The following is a 27,369-nucleotide window of genomic DNA, read 5'->3' as shown; positions in this document are numbered from 1 at the left end:
CCACCTCGACAATGGTCCATCTTCAGCGACTCAAAGGCAGCCCTACAATCTGTACTATCAGCTCTGCGTCGCGGGCCATTCGAACAGCTCGTATTCGATATTAGATGCCTACTCCATACATCACAGGAGAAAGGACACCACGTGACGTTTCAGTGGCTGCCAAGTCACTGCGGCGTCACTGGAAACGAAGACGCCGATAATGCCGCTCGGGCAGCTCTTGAAGACGCACAAGAAGAGGCCATACCGCTTTCACGATCCGACGCAGCTAGCAGACTTCGAGTGCTTGCACAGGAGATGACGCTCTCTTCATGGTGCACACCAAACAGCCAGACCAACCAGAGCAACCGTCAATACCACCTGCCCTCTTTGATGCATCTCTATATGCCAACTGGACTCCGCCGAAGCGAGGCGACTCTGCTTTATCGCTTATGGTTAGGGGTGGCTTTCACGAAATCTTACTCATTCCGCATTGGAATGGCCGACAACGCTCTCTGCAATGCCTGTCTTTGCGAGGAGACGCTGCAACACATTCTGTGCGACTGTCCTGAATATAATGTTCAGCGACAGTCCCTGGCATCCGTTCTCGCGCACCTTGACACTAGACCATTGTCCCTCGACACGATTTTCACATGCCGCCGACAGAAGACATCGCAGGTGAAGGCGACGAAGGGACTACTTCAGTTTTTGAAAGAGACGGGATTGGACAAGCGGCTCTGACAGTGTTATCACGTACAATGCCAGATTGATGGACTCTACCGGACGATGTTTGTGTGCTGTGATATGTGCTCTCTCTCTCTCTCTCCCCCTTCCCCATCTTTCATCGCCCCCATCCCTCTCCCATGTGTAGGGTAGCAAGCCGGTTACGCTAAACTGGTTAACCTCCCTGCCTTTCCTTCTCTACTTTTTCCTTCCTTCCTTCCTTCTCGAATGTTATCGATGGTTCTGTCCGTTGTCTCTTGTCATCGAGCCTCGTGTAATTCCATTTAATAGACGGTTTCACTCGCGTGATAACAGCAATGAGAGAGCGGCCCCAAGAAACTTCCGGTGATGGGCCTTACCAGTCTGCTGCGCCGGTACACAAAGTGTTTTTTTTAAATTCCTCCACTGTGCCAAAAGTCTGTTTTTGAATTTTGAGATAAAAGACAGGCATTACGTCTCAAAATTAATACACAAGATTTCTCGTATAACTTACGGCAACATTGACTTGTAAATCTCGTTATGTACAGAGGAAATGTGTTGAAAATCTGCGGGCTTAGATTTTAACGTACTCCGGCTACTCGGTGTAGCCGCGAATCCTTCTCTTGCTCGCTAGATTTAGCGGACTACGTCAGTGAGCAAAACCAGAAGCCATCCAGGGCCTATGTTTTTAAACAGCGAAAGTCTATGCGTGACACGAATTGGGGACTACTTTCTAGAACATAAGTAGGCAACAGCGATTGCTCTGAACCTTCGATGAGTCGTGTATAAAAACCGACGCGCTTGACCCGCTAATCAGATTTTCGACGATCACCAACTGTGTTCGCCACGATCGTTGTTTTTTGGGGTATAGCCTGTTTTCGAGCTCACAGGTTCACCCAATAAAACGCTAGTTCCGTCATTCACAGTTTTACTGCTTTCTTTACCGTCACTCGCAGTTTAAAATGACAACAGAAGTTGCCTTCAGTACTACAGAAATTTCTGTTGACAACATAAGTGCACAACATAAGTGCAATGAAATTATGCGATGCGACAAGCTTCTGTAGTGCCCAGTTGAAAAAGACAACAGGAATTCCTGTCGCAACTACAGAAATTTCTGTTGTACGACAGATGTTCCTGACGTTTCTGTAATTGATAGACATTTCTGACGTTACGACAGAAATTCTGATGTCGCAACAGAACCATTCTGTCGCGAAGACCAAGAGTTCTGACGTCGCAACAGAAACGCTCTGTCGCGACAACAGGAGTTCTGAAGTCGGAACAACAGCTTTCTATCATGACAGCGACTCTGACGTTACGACAGCAATTCTGACGTCGCAACAGAAACATTCGGTCGCGACGGCCAAGAGTTCTGAAGTCGCAACAGAAGCGCTTTCCGTCGTGGCCCTTTAAAATTATATGTCAGTGTCGCATCGGTGGCGTACACTGTACTTTTCTCATGCGCGGTATTCAATCCTGCTTCTCTGAAGTCGGCAATGCTGATAGCACCAACACCGGTATTAAAGTTGACGTGGCCAATTGTTAGAATTGTGCCGTGACGACGCGGCACCAGGAATGCCCTACCGGCCTCCTCAAAAACGGCCGCTGATGAAAATCATACCATCTGCGGGAATGGCTGCGTATCCGTTTTGTTTTATTTGGTAAGATGTGGCACACAGGCCTGTGGACTTACATGTGCGGTTACACTGACACATTAGTTATTTTCCCAGAAATATTTCACAAGCTTATGCGAAGGGGAAAAGAAGTTTTCGGTTGTTCCACAAAGTTGCGTGAAAAGCTGTCTCGCTCGGGTCTCATTAATCTGGCACAGCGCTGCCGTGAGAAGCCAGTATGCTGTCAGAATGAAGACTCATCCACGAGTGTTTATGTAGCTATTTTGCATTGAACACAGGAATTATATGCGCGCTCAAAAGTGTAAAATGCGAAAGACAACTGTCAAAATTAGCAGTAACAACCCTAACAGTGTCCCTGGTCATCGTTGTCTATTTCTGAATTTCTTATTCAATATGGATATCGTACAGCAAAATCAATGTTCTCCCACTCCGCGATGTGCCTGTCGATGGTAAGAAGACTTTTGCTCTTCTAGAGATGCGGCAGTTGACGCGGTGGAGTGAAAGCACATCTTGGCTTTTAAAATACAAATGGAAACAATAACGCAGACAGCGATTTTTACTGTTGACATTGCCGAAATGTACTCTGACAGACATGTGCGGCGTGGTGCAGTGTACAAGACGAATGACTGTGATGAAGCTGTGATGTTAATTTTTGACACTTTGACACATATAAGACGAGTGTGATCTATGATCACAAACTCTTTTGAGGCTTGTAGCCGAGCTGGAAATAAAGAAAAAAAGGCGGCCTAGTGCAGTGGTAAGGTGCTGGGCACGGGTTCCTCAGGTGACAAGTTCGAATCCCGGGCGGGAAGGTCTTTTTTTTCTTTTTTTGTACTAATAAATTTACATATCCTTAAGAGGTCTCTGTCAATATTTCTTTAAATACTGATCAGGAACTACAGAACTTTCGACTACAGCACGTCACACTACAGACAACAGAACGTCAGACAACAGAACTACAGACGACAGAACTACAGACGACAGAACTACAAACGACAAAACTACAGAAACAACGTCCCAAAATACGACCCCTGTTGTGTTTTTCAAGTGGGCTGCTACGTGACATCTAGTGGAGGTGCAGGGTACGTTCTTGCACCGAACGCCATGAAATGAGGCGCAACTTTTTCACGAGCGCAGCAGAATTTCTGTCAGAAGCAACAACGATTGAGAAGACGTTAGAATTGCGCACAGGACAATTCAATTACCGCTCAATGCCAGACTCTACAGAACTTCAGGCCCTCTGCTCCAACGACTGGCAAGAGACACTCAGACAAGTTGTGTACGAAGAACTCCGGAAGATGTTCCCAGCGACGCAGCACCAAGTTAATTCGACTGCTAACGTTGCTCAGGATGAAATTCAGGTGTCATTGGCTGTTCCTAAAGTAAAGCCTCAACCTGAAGCGACGACCTACACCGCCGTCGCCCGCCGTCTGGCTCCCCCTCCACGCCCGCGCAAGGGCCCTCTAACGCCGCACTTCCGTCGTCCACCGCTGCCCTCGTCAGCACGACAACCCGTTGCCCCGCGCAGCATGCCAACGAAGGCTGACGTTTGGCATGCCCCGGACCACCGTCCACTCTGCTATCACTGCCGAGAAATGGGCCACGTTTACCGCCGGTGCCCATCCCGGGTAATGGAACTGCGAGCGTTCACCGTCAATGCTCCGCTCCCGCAGCAAGGTGAGCGCCTCCGCGATATCGCCGACTACCTCGCCACCACTCAGTAGAGCCATCGATGACCGTCCCGTTCGCCATCACCAGCCCTGTCGCCACAGCGCCAGCTATACATTGGCCCTACCTGGGGTCGGACCGTCAGCCCATATCCGGAAAGATAAATACAGAGACCGATGTAGGTGTTTTTGCTGCCGAAGATCCTCCGCTGCCGACGATGACGCCGAAGAGATTATTTCGACGACATATCGACATGCCGCCACGAAGCATGGAAGCAAAGAATACACTAGCCAAAGACCTGACGACGCAGCGTACCAGCCACACGCCAACACGATGCAGCCGTGGTCCTACACCAAGACCTAACTGCAACGCAAAACAAGGAAACTCCGACCTCGACGTGCTTCTCAATGGTCACGCAGTCACCACTTTAGCAGAAAGTAGAGCCGACTACTCCGTCATCAGTGGAATGTTCGTCGCCAAGTTAAAGAAAGTCAAGACTGCATGCGATGGCCCTCAAATTCGGACAGCGGGATGACACCGCCTAATGGTGACAGGAATCTGCACGCCAAGAATTATAGTTCATGACCTAACTTATATCAACAAGCACATCAACAAGGGTACGATGGTAGCATAGATCGAGGAAATTGTGGAAACCGGTAATGCGTTTGTCTTCTCTGATTCTGCCGCATCCACCTCGACAACCATAGTTCTTCGACCAGACTTCGGCATAAATCCAAGTCTCCCCAAGGGTAAGCAGCAACAGCTCAGAAGTCCTCTCCAACGATACAAAAACGCCTTTTCAGCGTCAACGAGGATTCTACAAACACCAGTTGCAAGGCGCCGCATAATAACCGAATAGCGCGATCGACCACTCCGCCAGAGCATTTACGGCGTTTTGACGCCAGAATGTGAAGCTATAAGAAAACAAGTCGACATAATGCGCGGCGACACCATGCACCATCGGAAAGCCCGTGGCCATCTCCAGTAGTTTTGGTGAAGAAAAAGAACCGAACGCTGCGTGTCTGCGTCGATTATAGTCGACAAACATCACCACGGAGAGGGACGTATACCACCTCCCACGAATAGACGACGCATTGGATCCACTCTGCAACACTGAGTGCTTCTCGTCGATGGACCTCAAGAGTGGCTACTGGCAAATAGGACTCGGCGAGGTGGATCGCGAAAAGACCGCCTTCATCACGCCAGACGGCCTCTGTGAGTTCGACGTCATGCTATTCGGACTGTGCTCGGCGCCTGCAGCGTACCAGCGCGCAATGGGCATGGTGTTAGCAGGATTGAAGTGGCAGACCTGTCTCGTTTACTTGGATGATGTCGTCGTCTTCGCCGAAAATTTCGACGCTTCCCTTAGGCGGTTTGCGACAGTACTAGACGCCATGAAGTCATCAAGGCTCACTGTGAAGCCGGAAAAGATCAGCTGCTGTTGCTAGGCCACGTCATCAGCAAATCTGGAGACCGCCCCGACCGGCAGAAGACAGCTGCCATCGCAAAGTACCCGCAGCCCATCGACAAGAAGGCAGTGCGTCGATTCCTTGAAATGTGTGCCTACTACAGGCGTTTTGTCAAGGACTCTTCACGCATCGCTCGGCCGCTGCCACATCAAACTAAATGTGATGTCGAGTTCAATTGGGAAACGCCGCAGGCCGACGCATTTCAAGAACTAAACCCACGCATGATTACGCCTTCGGTACTTGCTCACTTGCGACGAGGACGCCGATACAGAAATGCGCACCAACATCAGTTGCCTAGGCCTCGGTGCCATCCTAGTCCAGAGGAAAGACGGGCTTCAGCGGGTCATAGCTTACGCTAGAAGGTAGCTGTCAATAGCGTAAAGGCAATAATTCTACGACCGAAAAGGAACGCCCCACCATTATTTAGGCTACAGCAAATTTCCGTCCTTACTTATATGGCAAGCCGTTCAAAGTCATCAGCGACCACCACGCGTTGTTTTGGCTAGCGAATTTAAAGGACCTTTCAAGACGCCTGGCGTGTTGGAGCCTCATACTGCAAGAGTATATGACATCACTGTAATGTACAAGTCCAGACGAAATTACTCTGATGCTGACTGTATGTCTCGCGTTCCCGTGGACACGTCTCCCCAAGATGACCAAGACGAGGATGCCTTATTAGGTACAAGTCCAGACAACTTTGCCGAACAGCAGCGAGCGGAACTGGAGCTCATAAGCCGTGCTGAGTAGTTGCAAGGCAAGACCGACTTTGTCCCGAGGATGTTTAGGTGAGGACTGTCTTCGTTTTTCTTAAGAAACGACGTCCTGGTGAAAAACGTTTCGCCAATTCGCCAGCCCGCGCAAACTACCTTCTCGTTGTGCCCGCAGCGCTCCGGTCAAAAGTCTCACACGCCCTGCACGATGATAAGACAGCCGGATACCTCGGGCTTTCCCCGTACACTCGCAATGATACAAAAGAAGTACTATTGGCCGCGCGTGATTGCCGACGTCGCCCGTTACGCTAAGATATGTCGAGACTGTCAGAGACGCAAGACACCACGAACAACGCCGACGGGATTACTACAACCGATCGAGCCTACTTGCCGACCGTTTCACCAGATCGGGATGGATTTGTTGAAGCCCTTTCCGACGTCAACATCTGGAAACAAGTGAACCGTCGTGGCTACCGACAGCCTTACCCGCTACACGGAAACGAAAGCTCTGAATAAAGGTAGTGCGGCCGAAGTCGCTAAATTCTTCGTCGATAACATCCTGCGGTGACATGGTGCCCCAGAAATCCTCATCACCGACAGAGGGGCGGCTTTCACTGCAGAGCTCACCTAAACCATATTGCAATACAGCGAAACAATCCACAGAAGGACAACCGCCTACCAACTGCAGACGAATGGTCGTAGGGAGCGGCTGAACAAGACGCTCGCCGATATGCTTACAATGTACCTCGATATCGAACACAAAGCGTGGGAGGCCGTCTCGCCGTATGTAAACTTCCCTTACAACACGGCGGTGCAAGAAACAACTCTGATCACGCCGTTCAAGTTGGTTTACTGCAGAAACCAGACGACGACTTCGACGCCGTGTTACCACACGTCACCGCCGAAGAGAATATCGATGTCGCCTCCTATCTCCAGCGCGCCAAAGAACCCCAACAACTCGCCCGCCTGCGCATCAAGAGCCATCAGAGGACCGACATCCGACATACAATTTTAGACGAGGCGACGTCGAGTACCAGCCCGGCAACCGTGTTTGGGCCTGTACACCGATACACCGACGAGGACATAGCGAGAAACTGTTACCCCACTATTTCGGAGTCTACAAGATCATCCGACGCATTGGCGCACTGGACTTTCGAGGTCGTGCCAGACGGCATCTCACAATCACAGCCGCGCCTCGCACGACCTGAAGTTGCCCATGTTGTGCGTCTCAAAGGGCCCCTGAAACGGTTCGGACAAATTTTGTAGACACGTAGGGTACAGCTTAAGTAGAACATTCGCACCACAATTTAAGTGAAGCGTTACGTATTAATGGAGTTACAAGCGATTACAAGTTACCCTCCTCCCTATCCATGCTTTTCCTCCTCAACTCGTTCGCCGAGCGATCGGGGCTAAGCTCCGCCTTCACTGGTTCTGCGTCACGATGCGACGTCACATCGTCCACTTCCGGTTGTTCTGGAGCCCGCCCCCACCCGCGAGAAACGTCTCCGCTACCCGCTTGGCCGTCGACCCCAAGCGAGAGCTATCGAAGCAGCGTGCGTTGCGAGCATTCTGTCGTATCGCCGAACGTGTCTGATATTCCAGTAATCACACACTACCTTACTCAAGCTGATGAAGGAACTTTAGCGTAGACGTACGTGAGCTTCCTGATCGGTCTCCACGGTCCAGCCACCCGTTGGCGCAGAGCTTAACCAGCCAAAGAAAGAGCTAATATTGCTCTAATCAACTGTAAAACATTTGAAACATTTACAAAAACAACGTGTTAACGATTACACTCCTGCGAAAAATTTACACCAGCAGCAAAGAAGAATACATTTTTTTACTGCTACTGTGTCTGGTTGAACTCTATGCCACCAGGTGGCTGCACCGTGAGACGCCCTGTCCCCTTGCGCTTGCGCTTACCCTAATACCGGAGTCGCGAAGCGCTATTGCGTTAGTAATCTTCCGGTGTAAAGTGACGGCCGCAATCGCACAAATCCTGGCGCCGATCGGATAGCGGCAGTCCGATGCGCTGCAGCCAGTCCACTCGTCTACTGGCTTGCAGAGGGACACGATGTCGCAGCTTGACATATTGCAGGTCGCTACGTTTGCAGTCCACAACGCAACAAAGTCGAATCATAGCGCTCGCGAAAAGACAAACCGACACTGACGGCGGAGCTCTCGTCAAAAACGGAGCACGTTGTAACACAAGCAGACGACACTTGCTGTGTGCCGGAAGTGCTTAAGTGTACTGAAAAATTTTTATTGTGCATTTTCTTTATGTTACTTTCTTTTTATAAAAACAAATTACCTACCATTCCAACTATTACGAGCATCATTTGTTTAACATAAAGTTAGAAAAATTATCGATCACGCGCCTTGATCAGCCAATCGTATAGCTCGCCCCACTGACGTCATATGGGTGATTTGCGTCATATGGGTAGGGGCGGCTTAAAATTCCGCCGCGCCGTGTGCTGCGATCGGCAACGATGTGCTTTTTAAACCTTATAATAAATTACACGCTTTACGCGAAGCACTTAGATGCGTCAATTAATGATCAGAAGGACCTACTTTTACGGCTCAGTACGTTTGTAGAAAATTGTCAAAATCGTTTCAGGGTCCCTTTAAGCCTTTGGACGCCCGCTGACGAACTCAGAGACTTAACCCCGTATGCAGAAATGCATTTTAAGTTGTACCCCATACATGACTTCATTTATATTGCGCCTCGTATGAACGTGCCCGAGACGCTCATGGTATTTCCATCGGCATGTTCACGACAGGCGTCATTTAAATCAAGTCAAGCAAGGGCTTGAAGATACCTTTATGAATACGGGGATTAGTTTCTTTGCTGTTTTGTTATCGTTATATTCCTTTATTATGCCTGGTTTTGTTTCGCTTTCGTGTTTGTAGCGTCGGGACGATGCAATTTAAGAAGGGGGTATTGACACGTCTGCTTAATTATCTTTATCGGGCGACCGCGTTTCACCGTCTAACAAATGTTATCACTCAGCGCAGGACGCTCCCGCATGTATCGGAAATTTCTCGATAGTTATGGATGGTTCTATTCATTGGCTGTTGTCACCGAACCTCGTGTAACCTGATTCTATACGCGACGCGAATTGTGTAGTACTTTCTAGAAGATACGCGGGCACGAACGGATTACTCTGGAACCTTCGATGACGCATGCATAGAAGCCGACGCACTTGACCCGCTGATCAAACTTTCGACGACTGCAGACTGTGTTCGCCGCTATCGTTGTTCTTTGAGTGTAGCCTGCATTTGAGGGTACAGGTTCGCCCAATAAAAATTGGAGGGCGCTTAAGCTTCGCCTTCAAGAGTGGAACGCGACAGCGTTCCCGTCGACCCGCCAAGGGGTGTAAGACAATGGGCTACGGCGCAGCGATCACTTACGAGGCGCCCCGCATCGGACGCGGTGAGCGTCGAGCAACGGAGCGTTCGGCGCGGCAACGAAACGTGCGCCTGAGCAAGCGGAACGAACCAAAGAACTCGGTGTCTCGGAGCCCCGGGGAAACGATGCACGCCAGCCAAACGTCGTGATCGGCACGGGCAGAGAGATAGACAGATAGCGATCTAAAGAATGGAAGGACGCTTCATTCTGCAACCCGTGAGGGAGCAAGGAGAAACGTCGTCAGGGGAGACGGAGTCCGGGACGCGACGCGCCTCGCGTCTTCTGTGTTTGCCGCAAGATGGCTCTGCGTGTGCGGAAAGCGCTGAAGAAATGTAGCGGAAACGCACTTCGCTACTCGTGTAACTGCGACTTCTGTAAGTTACATGTTCATAATTACCGATATACACCGCAGTATAACTTTCTACGGCTCGTTTCTAAGGCAACACCGCATTCACTAGAGGCGCTTTTGCACCGCTTTGAAGCATCGAACTCGTGGCTGAATTGCTCGGTCAACCGCGCACCATTATAGGGGGCTTTAAAGCGGAATTTCTGTCGTTACTGCCAAAGCTGGAAGAAGAAGAAAGAACGCGTTTGGAACAGCCAATTTCCATGAAAGAAATAGAGGATGCAATAGATGCACTACCTGTCGGCAAGGCACCCGGCCCTGATGGCCTAGGAGTAGCATTTTATAAAACATTCAAAACAATTATAGCCCAGATTCTACTCAAAGTTATCGCCGAATCGTATCAGCAAAAACATATACCACTGTCCTTCACAACTTCGCACATCGTTCTCACCCCAAAAACTGAGACGCCTGAAAAACGTCAGTTGGTGGGGTCTTATTGCCCGATAAGCCTTACCAACGTCGACTACAAGATATTTAAGAAGGTATTGGCCAAAAGATTGCAGGGTGTGATAACGAGGCTGGTTGGCACGCATCAGACCTGTGGTATAAAAGGTAGAAGCATCGCCACGAACATACACGTAGCTCGAAGTGTGCTAGAATGTTGCGATGTATTTGGCGATCGAGTGGCTATGATGCAACTAGATCTCGCTAAAGCCTTCGACCGTGTTTCCCACGATGTTCTCTTCGCCATATTAGAGCATTCCAACGTGGGAAGCGTAATAACAGACGGTGTCAGGATGGCGTATGGTAACTGCTCAACTCGAGTGATTGTAAACGGGAACCTGACAGACAGCGTGCAAGTGCTGTCTTCTGTGAGGCAGGGATGTCCGCTGTCGCCCCTGCTATTCGCGGCTTACCTTGAGCCTTTGTGCAAGGCCATCCAAAACAATGAACGGATAACTGGCTTCAGGTTACAGTCCACACAGGTGAAAATATTGGCGTATGCCGATGACATCGCCATATTCTGTTCAAATAGAAACAGTATTTGTGAGGCCGTGGCGGTAGTTGAATCCTTCTGCAAGTGCACCGGGGCGCAAATAAACTGGGAGAAGAGTTATGGGTTTTGGCATGGTGAATGGGAAGAAACGCCAGACTGCTTCACTCGACTTCGGTGGTCAACCACTGCAACAACCTACCTAGGCGTGCCTCTCGACTCTTATCGCGACCATGAGCCGTACTGGAATGAACAAGTGGCGAGAGCAATGGAAAAGACTAACGCGTGGCAGGGGCGACAGCTGTCAATGTTCTCGCGCGCCACGGTCTGTAACCTATTGCTTACGTCCAAGATATGGTATGTTATGAATGTGCTGCGTGCTTCGCGGATCAACATCCAAAAACTCCACCGTATCTTCGCCGTTTTCATATGGGCATCGACTTGGGAAAGGACCAGCCGCACAAACTTGTTCTTGCCAGTAAAGAAAGGCGGCCTTGGGTTGGCACATTTATTTGTACGACAAGTTGTGTCGCGCTTTATGTACCTTCGCGATCAGAATGATGTGTTCCTTCGCACAGTCATGCAAGTTCTTTTATGTCGTTACCTTCCAGGATTTGTTGTTTGCTCGTGTGAAGCAATGCATGGTTCCGTTAAAGGTTACCTGCGAGAAGTCGTGCTTGCGTACAGAATGTTGCATGTGCGGTTTTCTGTGCAGTATCTCGCCAATATTACTAGAAAAAAACTGTATAAGGACCTAATTGACACTATGCTCCCTGTACCGATTTACCGTATGTCAAACCGTGGAGGCCCAGGAGATGTTCTCAAAAGGGTTAAAAGAATGTCAGTACACCCTTCGGTAAAAACTTTTTTCTTTAAACTACACACTAACACATTATCAGTTAAAACATGGATGCATAACAGGGGTATTTTTGTCCCGTGGTCCATTAACTGCTTCTTATGCAAGAAACCTGAAACGATAGAGCATGCTTTTCTAGATTGCTGGGATCCCATCTTTTTCTGGGATGTGCTACAAAGGACTTTAAAGAAAGAGTTACCTTTAGATCCACATGGAATAAGATTCTTACCGGTAGAAACGGAGGCTTTTCCGTATGACGCTATAATGCTCCTGGGCCTCCACAGTTTGTGGAAACCTAGAACGCAGTTCAACAATGCTGATGTCAATTCGCGACCTACACGTGATCACTTCATTGAATCTGTAGTACGGTTCAGGGATGTCCATCGGGCACTCCCTGAACAACCAACATGGATTGACATGCTAGATAAACTTGCAGCATTGAAAAAATTTTGATATGTCGTGCCAGCAAAATCCTTGTTGACATGTTTTTCCTTTTTCTGTATTGTTTGTGTATGTCAAAGCCGGCAATAAAGAAAAAAAAACTCGTGGCTGAGTGGTAACGTCTCCGTCTCACACTCCGGAGACCCTGGTTCGATTTCCACCCAGCCCATCTTGCAAGTTGTTTTTTATTCATGAAGTGCCTGCCGGGATTTATCGCTCACGGCCAACGCCGCGGACGCCGACACCGACGCCGACGACACCGGCTTTTCTGCGACACGAGCTCTTTAACGCTGTCGCGTTAAAACGCTATTTCCGTCATTCACAGTTGTGCTGCTTTCTTCACCGTCACTACTAGGTGACAGTATTACGCACCTGGTCGACGCGTAATACTGATTGCGTGTCGAAATCACCAGCGGCACACAAGGCTTCATCAAGGCGGGCCGGCCTCATGTCGGCCAGGCATAACGTACCCAGCGGTCGCAGGACAATGTTGAAGTCTGTCGGCGGTAACCGCGGGAGCGGGCGTCGCTTAGGAGCGGACGGCGGCCGTGCACGGCGAGCAATGACCTTGCCGCGTTGTGCGTCAGCGGCCGCGTTCTCGGCAGCGTCTCAGCGCTGCGATATGTGTTGCATGGCCAACGCAGTGTGTGATCATGATCCTGCATTAAGCTCTTCTTCCGTTATCGGTGTTCGTTCTACGACAACTTCCGTTTCCCTGTCTGGGATGCGCTCTGGGCGTGAACGCCGGCACGAAAAAGCGTATTCTTGCCCCAACAACGCCGAAGCTAGGTTAAGCAAAGCGACGCAGCGAAGTCTGGCTTTTGGAGCTCGCAGAAGGAAACCAACGACTCGCCATCATGGGGTGGGCATACTGAACGGTGCCGAGCGTCTCCTTGGAGCAATGGGTCGTATTTCAAAAAGAAAAACGGAAGTTATGGCGACGCAACGAGGTGCAAGTGCAAAGCCCATGCAAAACACTTCCGCTTTCTATGGCGATCACAGCGCATCCCCTTAATTTTGGAAGTTGGCGGAGTGTTTGAAGTCTAGTTCACCTCCACTGCGGGTTGACCCGGTATTGCGCTATCTCCGGGACCGGCCCAAGCATTTCTGTCCGCGTCGTGATACGGACGTAAGCCGGCCAGGGTAACCCTCCCTCCAACCCCCCAGGGGTACGCACGCCGAGTATGCATGCGGAGGTGATAGATAAACAGCTTTGCTGTAAAAAGAGGTGGAGGAAGACATATAAAGGCTTTCGCGTTGAGCAGCATTAGGCAACTTGCCGGCCATTTTAAACACCTTGTCTGAGCTGTTAAGCACAATGTCAGGGCATCAAATCTCGCTCCCGGCAGCCGCATTTCGATAACGGTGAAATGCAGAAGTACCCGTGAGCATATATTTAAGTGCGCGTTAAAGAATCCAAGGTGGTCAAAATTTCCGGAGTCTCACACTACAGCGTGCCTCATAATGAGATGGTGGTTTTGGCACTTAAAGCCCCATAGTTTTTTTTACAACGTACCTATCGCAAGAATTCTCGCTGAAGCCTGAAGTCGTAGCAATGGGTGCCGCAATGCTGGGCAACGCCATTTCTTAGCGTGCGTAAACATTAGCTATCTGTGCTCGTGCCGCGCTTCGATGCGTACGATCTGTCAGGCACCATCTGCGCATGCGTGAGGCGCGTGGGCGCGAGCTTTCGCGCGCCGGCACGCGTACGTGTAGTTTGGGCTTAGCTGCTTTGTCGGAACTCAGCTAAAGGTGTTTGCTCTTCTGTGGGGAACAGGAAGACGGGCACGCATTGCAGCGCGCCAGGGTGCAAGATCGGCTTGTCTCCGGCTATAGAGACGATGACGGGCGCACGTTATCGCTCATTGGAATCCCGAAGGGCGACAATTTGAGAAACCAACCATGGGATTAGAACATGCAGCTAAGGACAAGCCACTCTCACAGGCTCCGGTGGTGTGCGAGACCCATTTCGACCCGCACCTTATCTTACGCGACTTTGTGGGCGTAATTAATAGGTAGGAAACACGAACTCCACAAGGCAAACCGTTACAAGCCCCATGCGCTGTTCCGACGTTGTCTCTCAATTTGCCGACCTACCTTTCAAACAAAGCCCGCCCCAGGAGGTCTGGGGAAAAGAGTGCTGTTTCAGCATCAATGGTCCCACCGAAATTAAAGTGTTAACGATAGGTAGATAAGAAGAACACAGTACAGTTCCTATCAAAGCTGTGAAGTCTCCCCCATCATAATCGCCGTGGTTGAACGCAGTAAAACCAAGTTTGTCACGAAACCAAGCATGGTTTCGTTTGTTTTGGGAAAGGACACAGACGCTGCTCGGCGCCGTCAGCAACTACCGCATCTACAACTACCGCACCACAACACACAGACGCTGCACGGCGCAGCAGCAGGAGCGAGCGAATTTACCTTTATGCTGCGTCTCGCTTCAACGCTAACTACGCGCCGAAAGCACACTGCATACGAAGCTACCAGCCCTCGGCGCACTTTGTCCAGATCGCACATCGCTTTCAAGATATGGGCGACCACGCGTCGTATGCAGCAGCCGCCGGTAGTAGCAGGCTAAGACCCAGTTTGACCTTGGCTGAGCTCGAACGTGAGATTTACGCAACCAGGTGTTTTCTGGGTTTGTACCTGCAATAGTAGAGCCACAGCTGTATAAAAAGAAGAAAAAGAAAACTCGCCTGTCCCGTCAGTACACTGAAGAGTCGTATTCTTCAGAGGATACGTGTCTACAAGACAGGAGCGCCAACGAAAACAAAGCAGAGTCCAGCAAGGCTGTTGATCTCCAAACAGTTACTAGGAAGCTAGATATTCCACACAAATGAAAAATGCTTTATGCGCTTTTGGTATCTTTAAGGAAAAACTGCCTTTTCTTTTTAGTACAACCGAAGAGGGCAGCCTTCCTGTTCGCTATTACTTCCGGGGCAAAGAAGGCATAACGATGCACCTTAAATCGGCGCAAGACACGGCTCAGATCCTGCGTCCAGCTTAGGGCTTCATTATTTTCAAACGAAAATTTAATTCCGGGGTTTTACGTGCCAAAACAACGATTTGATTCTGAGGCATGCCGTAGTGGGCGACTCCGGATTCATTTTGACCACGAGGCGATCCCTAACGTGTCCACAGTGCACCCTTTTCAAGCCAGCAGCGCGCATGAAAGAATACAATAACAAGTACGACAAACGCGTGGTAACATATAGGGCACCCTCAGTGTTAACAAAATTGCGTTGAAGTAAGCGTTGTTTGCCTGAGAGTTGTTTCCTTTCTACATAATGTCCGCATTTATTACGAGCTTCGTCTCGGAACGACCAGCTCTTTTTATGCGCCCTTTGAGACGCGAAATCAAGCGAAAAATATTGCTTACTGCGCGATGGTGTCTCTGTCTCCCGTCTCCCTCATATGCACACCTTTTATCCTTTTTGCTTGATAAGCTAGCCGTAGCTAGCAAGTTTCGTATAAAATCACGCTCCGCGTGTACAGCACCGAAGCACTGACGAGCGCGACCGAAAATTTACCGGCGCTGAGTGGAACCACCACTGCGCATAAGGTGTGCAGTTATGAGGCTGCGCAAAAAACAAAAAAAAAATTTCTTTGCTACTCATCTTGCGCGCATAATTTTTTCGCACGTTCTCGCGCTCGAATAATTTTCTTTTCTTTCACTTCTTGCACTGGCGACTTTTTTCGCTCGCTTCCCTGCGTGTTCAACTCTAATTTAGACGTTGCCGTGCTTTTAGCGTATAGAGCAAGGCCGCGCACGCGGGCGTTTGGCACATCGTTCTTGATCTAGCTTGCTGCCACGGCACTAACACGTCATCGAAAAAAGAAATGTGTAAGCAAGATGTCCCGCTGCACCATTTAGGATAAACTGCCTCCAAGTGCCTTGTATACCAAATAACAGCCAAAACTTACAGCGCCTGGCAGACGCCCGCCTCGTTCTGCACGCTAATTGAGCCCAGGCGCGCGGGTTCTACTAGGTGGCTTTGGTTCTACTCGATAGGCGGATAGACGGGGCGTAATACTTTAAATCGGGCTGCGGCTCGCGCCACCTAGCCGCGGCTAGCGATATATATTGTAATTTATGGAGGGTGAAATTTCACTCTTACCTTGATTTTAGCCACCAGTCAGATACCCTCCGTTTGGCTATTTCTACCCGTTTAATGTATATTTTGTCTCCACTCTCCATAAACCGAAATGCCTTGAAAAAAATCTGCCTCGTTGCTTTGAAGTGTAGGCATAGAGAAAGAAAAAGGCCTTTTTTTCTTTCTCTATGGTGTAGGGCAAAGCTCCTTACAGAAGAGTACCAGGTGTTCAGCCGTTTTCTTCTGCTGCCCACACGCAGTGTAACACCTGCCTATCCCTTGGTATTTGACTCGGTGTATATTAGTTCGAAAAATTCCCGCCTTGGCTTGAAACAACAAAGAGCTTCTTCATTAAGCACCCAGTGTCGCAGAAAATCCGGTGTCGGCGACCACGTCCGGCGGCGGTCGTCGTTTCGGTAGCAAGATTTTCGAACCCCCCCAACCAGGTCCTCCATGTGGCGCAAGGAAGCTACTGAACTAATTGAATTTCTCAAGCTAAAGTACGTAGAAAAACAGTAAAGTACGACTTGCGCACAACCTACGGACATGATAGCGTCGGGTTGTAATTTGACTACTCGAGAAAATATAACTCTGTTACGGGAAAACTCAAAGAAACCCCTTTTGCAGCGTTTCTACCATTTATAGAGCGGCCACGGCGTCCGCCATTCCCAGGCGCCGGCTCGTGAGCCACGGCGTCCGCCATTCCCAGGCGCCGGCTCGAGGCCACGGAGCGGTGCGCCTGGTTCCTTGCAAATACTTGCAATACGTACCTGCAGGTGGCGCTCGCCTCGGCCGCTTCGCGGCCCACGCAAGAGGCCGCGTTTCTACCAAAAAGCCCGCCTTCGTGCGTAGCGCTCGCGGCCAGCGTTTCCCGGTAAACAGTACGGTTACATACGCTCCGGTTGCCGGGAAGCGTGAGAAGCAGGGATCTTTGAGTGCTGTCGCATCCCACTCTTAAAGGCGAAGCTTACGCGCCCTCCATATTTTTCTTTGGTAATTCCCAGCATGAAAGTTAATCAGGCTCTCACCGGCAGCGCCACGGTGCGGCTCGTCACCACAATTGCCTGACGCGGAGCCCGTCGTATTGGTCAATGTCCCAAAATATTTCTTGTACGCTATAGCCGTGCTAGCGCGACTACCGGTGACCCCCGGAAGCCCGATTTTGAAGACAACACGCTGAAACAGTGCAATTTTCCAAGCTTCAGCTGTGAATTTCTTTCAGATAGCTCGGCATGGGATAAAGGAATGCCTGAAAATCGCAGAAACAAATTAAATGAGCCAACCGGAAATCTTTAGCAAGTCGGCCATGATATTGCAGCGTTCCCTCTTAGTTTGCCGGTTCCTTCGCGTTCTTGGGCGATACAAACTTCAAGTCGTACGACTTCTTGCACCTTCCCGAGAGATGTGCATTATCGAGATTCTACTGTATATAACCTTGCTGCATACTTTTGTCACAGAAAATTGGGGGGGGGGGGTAGGAAATGCTCTGAATAAGAACACATCTTTTGTGACTTATAGTACGCAACAAGACAGGAACCACCGCTGTAAAAATAGGATATATTTATTTTCACCTTCAAATAGCACTCATATAAAACAATAACGCCGTTCGATTTCAGAGAGAAATAGTATTCTGGGACTTTCATCTATTACGCGCCATACGAAGCGACTGGTGCTGCTTTTTTTTACAGCACTCTGTTGGCGCAATTTGCAGGTATGTGGCGCCCTCTGGTAGCGCAACACTTAAGGCAGACTGAAACGGCCAGCATAGGATCGCCTGTAAAATAACTCACGGATGATTGCCCAGCTGGGACGGATGTATTAGGAAAGCCCACCGCGACCACTTCAATGATCACCGTTTGGCCATGTGCTTGCGCAGCCTCTGCTTTCGCTTACTTGTTTCTTTCTTCTCTTTTTTGTCGCTGTCAAGCTGCCGCGGGCACCACCTAGCCGTTTTTCGCAGAAGCTCTAATTCTTTTCTTGCGAAAATGTATACCCAGCAATGGCGGCTAATAGTTAAGGACAGCACGTGTTATGCAATTTGTTGCAGGGGATTTACGCAGTCATCCGTCGCGCCAGAGGCTTAGCAGCCTATATTATTTGAATGCCTAACTTAAACGTCCTGTGCCGAGAGTTTGGCATTCTCATTCCTTAGGCATATCGATGCACATTTACTAAGCATTCTGCTCGTTATCTCATTTTATGATGTTATTCACTTCTTCTAGAGAATGCACATTAACGTTTACGTGCGTGTGTGTTACTAAGGCTTCTATTATTGAAAATCTTTTTTTTCACAAATTGAGTAGCGCTTCCGTAGTATCTTTTCTACGAAAACAGAGTCATTGAACACAGCTCGTTGTCAGCTCTGTGACAGACATTGATTTCCTGTTTTACGGCAAGAATGACATCAGAAGTTCGCTAAAAGTGATATTTGAAATAAATTCGTTAAAGTTCTGAAGCAATTTTGTTATTACGACGACAAGCGCGTTACGCTACAAGGCAAATCAATCGCAAATGTATAACAGTAATGCATAACAGTATACATGACTCTATGGCGCTAGAATAAAGGTAGCCAGGAACGTCGACCTGACTTGTCCTAATGGTAAAGACAGATCAGATTGGAAGCAGGCTGCAGATAATAAAAAGAGAAAAGAAAGAGGAAAAAACAAGAAACATATTGAGACATGTGTCCTAGCTATAGAAAAAAGAAGTATGAGTCAGTTATCCATAAAAGCGAATTAAAATTATCAACGAAACAATATTTTTAGGACAGCGTGCGCAGAGATGAGACACAGAAAATATCAATTAGCACAATAAAACTTTAGCACTATCAGGTTCACCTAAAGTAGAAGGTGAGACAGGAAGCTCTGTTTATCACTTGAAACCTGCAATTGCTACGCGGAACTGATGGAGTACATTACTTAAGGCTGAATTTGTGTGCATCAGTAGTCTTCATCAAGGTGGTGAGTGAGTGACGGATTATTTGTCATCCGTAATGTGTTCGTATATGTGGCACAAACCATTGCTCCCGGTGGCGGGTGCTATATGTTTTAAGGCATCGCTCAAGGTCTCAAAAAGTAGATAGAAAATTTGTGTTTTCTTTTATTTCTTGATACACGCGAGAGTAAACCGATAATTTAAAAGGATTTGTCAATTTCCGAACACCTAGTTTTGAATAGTCGTTGTGAGGGGCAATCGAAGCGCACTTCAAAAATAAGGCCCACAGTTCTTTTCTGTAAAACAGAGAGACGTTTAGTATTAGTGGCAGAGTAGTGCCCAAAACATGAATGAGGTGAGTGACAAAGCAGGTGCTATAGATGAGCATCATGGTGCTGAGCGAAAGTTGTTTAGGATGGTGCATGCTACCAGTAAAGTTCGACAGCTTGCCAGCTATTAAATTGGTATGTGCGTTCCATGAAATGCCGTGATCCAAAAACGCGCCTAATGCTTTGGACGACGTGGCAATTCAATAACAGAAGCGCCTATTGATTTGCCAATAGGCAGGGACATCTTTTTTTTTTTTTTTGAAAGAAGCAGCAACGCTTTGTTTTTTCCATGTTTATTCTTACGCCATTTTTCCAAAGATTATAGGTGGATTTTCTTGAGCACTGGATTTCCGTGTACCTACAAGAATATTTGCTCTGTGAGAGGAAAACATGACCGCCGTGTCATCGGCATACGTTGTGAATTAAGCGTCAGGTCCAACCTCAATAAATCATTGATAAAGACACTGAACAGAAGTGGTCTCAGTTTGCTGCCTTGAGGGACGCCTGCCACAGTTGGAATGATTTCGGATTATTTGCATTGAATAAGAACGTATAGATATATGTGCTCCAGATATGATCCTAAAAGATGTGGTGTCATGCCCCGAATTCCGTGATAACCTAATTTTTCTAATGTATTTTATTTCGGACAACAATACATGGTGTCCGCGTGGAGAGGCTAAAGGAGACTAGGATGTCTCCTGACGAGGCCTAACACCCGCATTACACGTCGGTGCAGATGGTGCGGAGTAACATATCAGTGAGAACAGTGGTAAATTTAACACAGTGAGATAAGAATTCAACATAAGCAATTATACAAGCACTAGTCAGGCAGAAAATAATACTGAAGAAGTCCTCAACAATGAGCGATAGTAAGTGGTGTGGAAAGGGGGAAAGAAACATTCGCACAGAGCAGTCGGAATAACAATGAAATACAGCAGGTATTCATAACAAAATTTCACACGGGGGTGTTCAAAAGATGGCTCATTTTCTTCTTGAATTGATGAATGTTAACACTCTCCTGGGCACAAGCAATTAATGTTGGATATGTGTTGCATAAAATTGTTATTTGGTGATCTGTAGTCTGATCTGTAATTAGTGCGAGTCCTAGAACCAATCAAAGAAATTGTGCGCAAGTTATGCGTGATTTCTCTATTCAAATAAGAACGAGAAAAAGATTCAAAGCCATGTTTTATTTTTGGTAGATTGGGTTTAGTAAATCATGAGTAATGGAATCGAAGGCCTTGCTAAAGTCAATTAGAACAACGAAAGCAAGTAAGGGGCCCTATAAGTTGAAAAGAAGGAATTCCCCTGATCTATCAAAGCAGGATTTGTGGACAAATGCTTACACGAGGCATACTTAGATTTCGCCATTAGGTGTGTTCAAGTAAGCCTAGTATGCGCTGAAACATCACTTTATTAATTCCTCCAGAAACAAGTTGCAGAGTATATATTGGTGTATACTTAAATAATGCAGCATTTTTTTAAATAGAGCTATAACTTTAGCGGTTTGCATTTTACTAGGAAAGCTCAGAGTGATATTGTAAATTAGCTCATCGTTGCAGCTAATATACTTAATTCATACTTCATTGGTTTTATCTACAGGCTTTTATTGTCAGTCTTGGTGCTGTTTCTTTTTTAAACAGGATAAGTTCATACTATTTCAGCAGCAAATGTAGGCGGAAGTAATATGGTTTTAGGAAAATTGGCAGTAACGTATTGGCAGGCAGTATTTTTTGTAAGTAAAGTGTATACGTTAACGAAATGACCGTTAAATTCATCCACCAATGCTTCTTCCGGTATAACAACTCCGCTTTTTTTTAGTAGAGGTTAGAAGAATGAATGGCGTAGACGATCTAACAAAAAGTTTAGGTATTGCCACATTTTCCTGCTATCATTTGCGCCTTTTTCAATTAGATTAGCAGCGCAGTGTACCATCGCACGGGAGAGTTCATTATTCAGATGATTACGCAATGCTTTAGAAGCCTTTAAATATGCTAGATCACGTGAAGCGACGGACTTGTGTTATAGCGCATTTCTTTTATTTTCAAAATTTTTTTTACATAATTCCGTCGTGATCCCGGGCTTACGAACCTTAGCAAACAGTCTGTTGTGAATACAAATAGGAAAGTGACGCTGATAACTATCACACAAGATCCGCAGGAACGATATTAATACCTTATCTACACTGTCTGGGGTAAACACCTTTTGCAATGTACTATCTTGAGCAATACGAGCGGAAACACGCGAACGCGTGGCAAATAGCCTCGAAACCGAATCACAACGATAGGTGGATGGTGCGGTCGAAAACAGAGGGGAAAGGGTAACTCTGTTCCCCTAACTATTGGCACTCCCACCGCGCCTGCGCTTGTGGAGAACAGCACTTTATAGCATTTCATTGGCCGCCAATAGCCGATAAGACGGTTAGGTGCATAGTAACTTACAGCGAGTCATTAAATTACGAGTCAGTAACTTACAGCGCCGCTCTTAGGCACCCGTTCCTACGTTTAGCGTAAAGCATTTTCAGATGTACCCCCATTGGACCTGATGTATATCTTATGGAGTACATCGTGTCACAAATTCCAGACAGACGGACATATTTCCCAAAGAAGTAGTTCTCTAATGTTTACGCTTCAAAACAGTGCTGTTATTGGCCGCGCTTCGGTGCACAAATTTATCAGTAAACGCAATATCCAACAGCTTAATCAATGTGCGCTGGGGACGCGAAGTTTAAAAATGTATAAAGATAAAGAGAAGCATGGTGGGAGCTCCAACAGTTAGTAAAACAGCGTTCTCCTTTCCACTTTGTTTAAGACGGCGGTCACCACGTATCGCCCAAAGCAGGGTTCGAGGCTATCTGACACGCGATCTTGTGTTCCCGCCCATATTGCTTACGATGGTACAAGAACCAGACCACTATGAAATTATTCAAGTCATGCCGAGTTATAAGCTGCCTGGTGACTTAACAAGCTCGGGAATTTTCTTTAAAGTTTTCGATTCATATTCAGAAATGTGGGCCTGTCGTCACTCAACTTATAAGTCATCACGCCGGCTTTAAGCTTGCAATTGTTTCACTTGGCAATGAAGAGGTCAATACACGTAGTTGTGGTGATAGTTGCTCGGGATGTAGTTACTAAAGCGTTAAATCCTTTGTTAAAGCACCAGTTCCTAAAATATTTACATTAATATCGCCACCCATGATGACATTGTATGTGTTGTCTGTAGCATATTGAAAGAAGAACTCAAGAAATTTAAAGAACTACTCTTTATTACCGCCTGGTAGACTGTACAATACTGAACAAATTGCGCTCGAGCTTAATCCAACAAAATCTCAGAATCAGCTTCTACGTAAGAAAACACCTTCCATTTGTGCCGCGGCAATTTAGTTTTGTCGAAACAGACTAACACTCCCACCACGCGAAGACGCCATGGCCTGGCATGGTATCGGGAAACATTATTCTGGGGCTTCGGAACGCACGTCAGCACGTAACAACTTATTGCCAACACTTGACAATGGGGTAGTTGCCATGGCGCTCAATTTCCACTATACCACGTTTCGGATAGCACAACGAAGTCAAAGCAAAAGTGTAAGTAATTAAAGAAAATGTCCAGCTGGTCATGTTCGTTGCGTGAATTCCAAGGGTGATGTCCCGACGCAGATGTTGATGGAAATTCACAGCATATAACGCTGTCTTCCCGCAAAAAGCAGCTAGCAGCATGGACGATGCCACGGCAGGATGCAGCCAGACAGCCGTGGCAGCCAGACAGTCAATATGGCTGTATAGTTGCAGCACAGGTCCTTGCGAAGTGAAACGTAGGTTGCAACGGATGGGCGGGATTCCCACCCTGCTGCTGCCACTGCCAGAATGACCGCTGCCAGATTAAGCCGTTATTTAAAACGCTTGCGAAGTTTGTTTTTTTCCTCGGAAGCTAAAATAAATATTTTAGCAATATTTCTCGGAAATTTATTTCTAGATAATCACTCAACTCTTCTTTTCCCCAGTTTTCAGGCATTAAACACAGCACACCCAACTTTTGTCCATTGCCCTCGAAGAGGTTAATTCATATTTGGTGTAATATGGAAGGGAGGTGGCACATTATGTCTGGTGTGCGTGAAAGGCTAACGTGCATACGTGGAATGTCAACGGCGTTATGTAACAAGCTTTCTGACATGCTTAGTGGAATTGGGCACCTAACGTAGGTTTTCAAGAAGTGTCCTCAATTTTGTGACTCATATGCGCGCAACACTTCAACGTGTCTGGTCAAATTACAGGCAACATAAATATCTAATGCAACAACTTGAAACAGCTTCGCTGGAGACTTGGCAGTGATTCTGATAGGCCGCATGGGATATAGCGGGCTTAAGATCTCTTTGCAAAGATTGTATATTATATATGTATGAACGAGAGAAAAAGGAAAACCGAGGGGTTCGATTTTGTTAATCCCGACCAAATAAAACCAACGGACAATGAAGCCAAGTAAAGCATTGGGAAAATTAGATGCGGTTGAAATTTAAATGGAGAAATTAATAAAGGATAGGTAAAGTGTACGAAAAGGTAACCTGTCGCAGCTGGGAGCGAAAGAACCTCCGCGTTACGCGTGCGCTGCACTACCACTTGGGCTACGGCGACGCCTATCATCCCTCCACTAACTTAGGTGTTTATGTTTACTAGATAAACTCGTTAGACAGTGCCACTCAGAGCCATGGTGGGCGCATGTGGAACATCCTTTGGAAGAACCGTCACATAACACGTAAATTTAGGAAGTATATATATATATATATATATATATATATATATATATATATATATATATATATATATAGAGAGAGAGAGAGAGAGAGAGAGAGAGAAAGAGTATTCTACATAACTTATGGCAAAATTTCAAATTTGCGAGTGCCATGTACCTGTACGGGACCAAGATAATGTTCGCTGTGACTAGCAGCAATTAAGACCATCTTTTGTATTTCACCTGACTGCACATTTAGCTATTAATAAATAACTTCTCAAATATTTTAATCGAAGCAGAAGTATGTGATTTATAAACATGCCAGCGATAATAAAATATTCCCGATCCATTTGTTTTTGTTGCTTTATACGTGGTACGAGTTTTTCTATCTTTCTTTTTCCAAGCATGAAAGGCAGCCCACGAAAGGCGCCGCGTGACTGTCGTGGGGTACTGTTTTGTGCTTCGCGGGTTCCTTTCACGCTTGGAAAAACGTTTTACTGACCAATTAAAACTGGCGGACTTAGAGCAGACCTGTTGCGACGGTCGCTATTAGTTGTTTGCACTTGTCTTCACCGTCAGGTGTCGTTGGACGTCCACGTCAGCAGTTGCGCTATTTGCGTGCACATTTAAACATAAGTTTGCACCCCTTGCGGGATTACCTTCTAACAAAAGCAATAGTATGTTGCCTACCATGCATGCCCTTCCTTTCTTCAACGCTGCTTGCGCGGTTCTTCCAGGTCCCAAACATCAGGCGTATTATCAGCTTGACATCGGATGTGCGTCTGGTTAACCTCCCTGCCTATCCTATCTTCTCTTTCTCTCTCTCTCTTTCTCTCTCTCTCCCTCTCTCTCTATCAACGTGACATAGCATTCGTGACAGAAAAGTGCCAGCGCAGAGTTTTCAATAAAAGAAACGTTAGTAATGCAGATGACGAATAATATAACGAGACAGTATGACATCAAATGTGGACACTTTCTTTTTCCTGCTCCCTGAAAGCTCCACAGAAAACTTTGCGGTTGGTATGGTATCCAGCGGTAGGAATCAAATGTGTATTCTGCAACAAATATCCTGCACTCGACATTCCCCTCAACGTAGCAACTCAGCAACTCCCCTGCCTTTCTCATTCTGAGGCGAATGACGCCCGAAATAATGGCTACATGTCGTGTTTTGTAATAATTCAACGTAGGGCGCCATGCCGCTGTACGAGGTGGCGTTAGTGGATGAACACCGCCACTAACGTATATTTGTAATTACCTGCATGCACCTTATTTTGGCTAATGAAAAATAGGGCCAAGACGCCTACACCCGCCAAATGTTGCCTTGGTTTTCAAACAGTCCTGCCACCGCCGCTCAGAATTGATTTTTGAGCAGTCATGGCAGTGTGATCCATCGCGCGACATCTAGCGACAACAAGGAAAATTTTTCAGGCTGGCGCGTTCGAGCTGCAGCAGTTTATAGCCTGGCATTTCTGAGGCCATCGGCCGTTGCGTCTACTCTCAGTAGGCGTCGCCTGCATCGCCATGTCTAATAAGCTTTCGCTCGGAATTCCTGTCTGAATACAAGTGAACGGAACGGAAGAGGACACATTTATATGTCGCGATACTTTGGAGAAACTATTTTTTACGAAACCCAGTACACCTAATTTGATGATATTTGTTGGATCTAAAAGAACAGCGTGGAATATACTCACTGCAGGAGGGAGACTTTTAAGACCTCAAGTTTTTAATGAATATTGTTGAACATGTCGATAAAGAAACCTATCATCTCTGCAGCCCTGTAATTCGGCAATGAAACATGATGTCCAAATATCTAAAGCGGAAAAAGTTCATCTAATATAAAACGCTATGAAATATGCACAAATATATGAGTAGTACTTTTTCGAAACCCTCGTAGACATTATAATAATTTCATGTAAGCCATAAATTCATGTATTCAGTTTGTCCACTTTAGATGCTCTAACAGGTGCAATTTACGTAACTTCTGTATGTGTTTTTGGTGCAGAATTGCGGATTTGTAAACTTCATGCTTCAACATTTTTGAAACTTTCCTATTATCGGGAATATTGTACAGAGAAGTCACGCCATAAATTGAAATTCTGCCTGCTGCAGTCGTTAAATATTTTATGTTCTCGCTCAAATAATAAAAACGTCACTCAAATTGATCCATCGGTTGGCGCATAAAATAGTGTTTGCCTTTTACATGTATTCGAAAGGAGACATCGGAATTGGCCCCGAGCAAAAGCTTCTTCATAAGGGAAAGTTCCAAACTCAAATGAGCCACATTATGAAAATCAGCATCACAATCCGCAAGAGGCGATCATCTCAAACAGCTGGTTGGCGTTTGAACACTATAAGTATACCTGCATTTGCGACCTTATTAGTCACTGTACTTCAGCACAAAGTTAGGTGCTGACGCAGTATGGTGGGCTTTTCGAAAGCCGCGATTGTGACTGATGTTTGCCGGGGTGCCCTGCGCTCTGCCGAAGGACTACCGTGCTGTCTTGCCAGTGTTAAAAACAGAAGGACAAGGACGCGCATTTGCCTTCCGTTGTGACACCACCGGATGCCCATATAGAATCGTAGTCTTTCAGAAGTCCTTGTTGGATGCTTGAGTAATTCACCAGCGACGGATTTCACTAAACGACCTTACGAACGAAATTTGGCTAAGACAACATCTTACGAAAAAAGCGTATGCACAGACAGACACAGACAGAAATTATTTAGGTCCTGAGGTACGCTACCGCTCAAGGCGGCAGAGCAGCAGGCTGCTCCCACGTCGGGACGGGTAGGCCGAGCCTCATCGCCGCGTCGCGGGCCCTCTGGACGGCCCTGAGACGATGTAGGTTCTGCGCGGGGCAGCATCTCGTCGATCGTGAAGCCAAAAAACGTGTGCCAACCTCCCACTATCGCTTCTAGATCACACCGAATATCAGCGTTGTGGTATGAAGCATGCTCAGGAGTTCAGGCCTTCTACATCGACTCAGGGCCCTCTGGATGGCCCTGAGACGATGTTTCATTGTTTGAAAGTGAGGATAACGCACCTAACGACCGCTAGACTGGAGTCCGAAAATTCCCCGGGCTGCCCGGC

Source organism: Dermacentor andersoni, chromosome 6 (assembly GCF_023375885.2).
Source record: "Dermacentor andersoni chromosome 6, qqDerAnde1_hic_scaffold, whole genome shotgun sequence".
NCBI lineage: Eukaryota > Metazoa > Arthropoda > Arachnida > Ixodida > Ixodidae > Dermacentor > Dermacentor andersoni.
The sequence above is the reverse complement of the archived record's forward strand: the minus strand, read 5'-3'. Positions refer to the sequence as shown.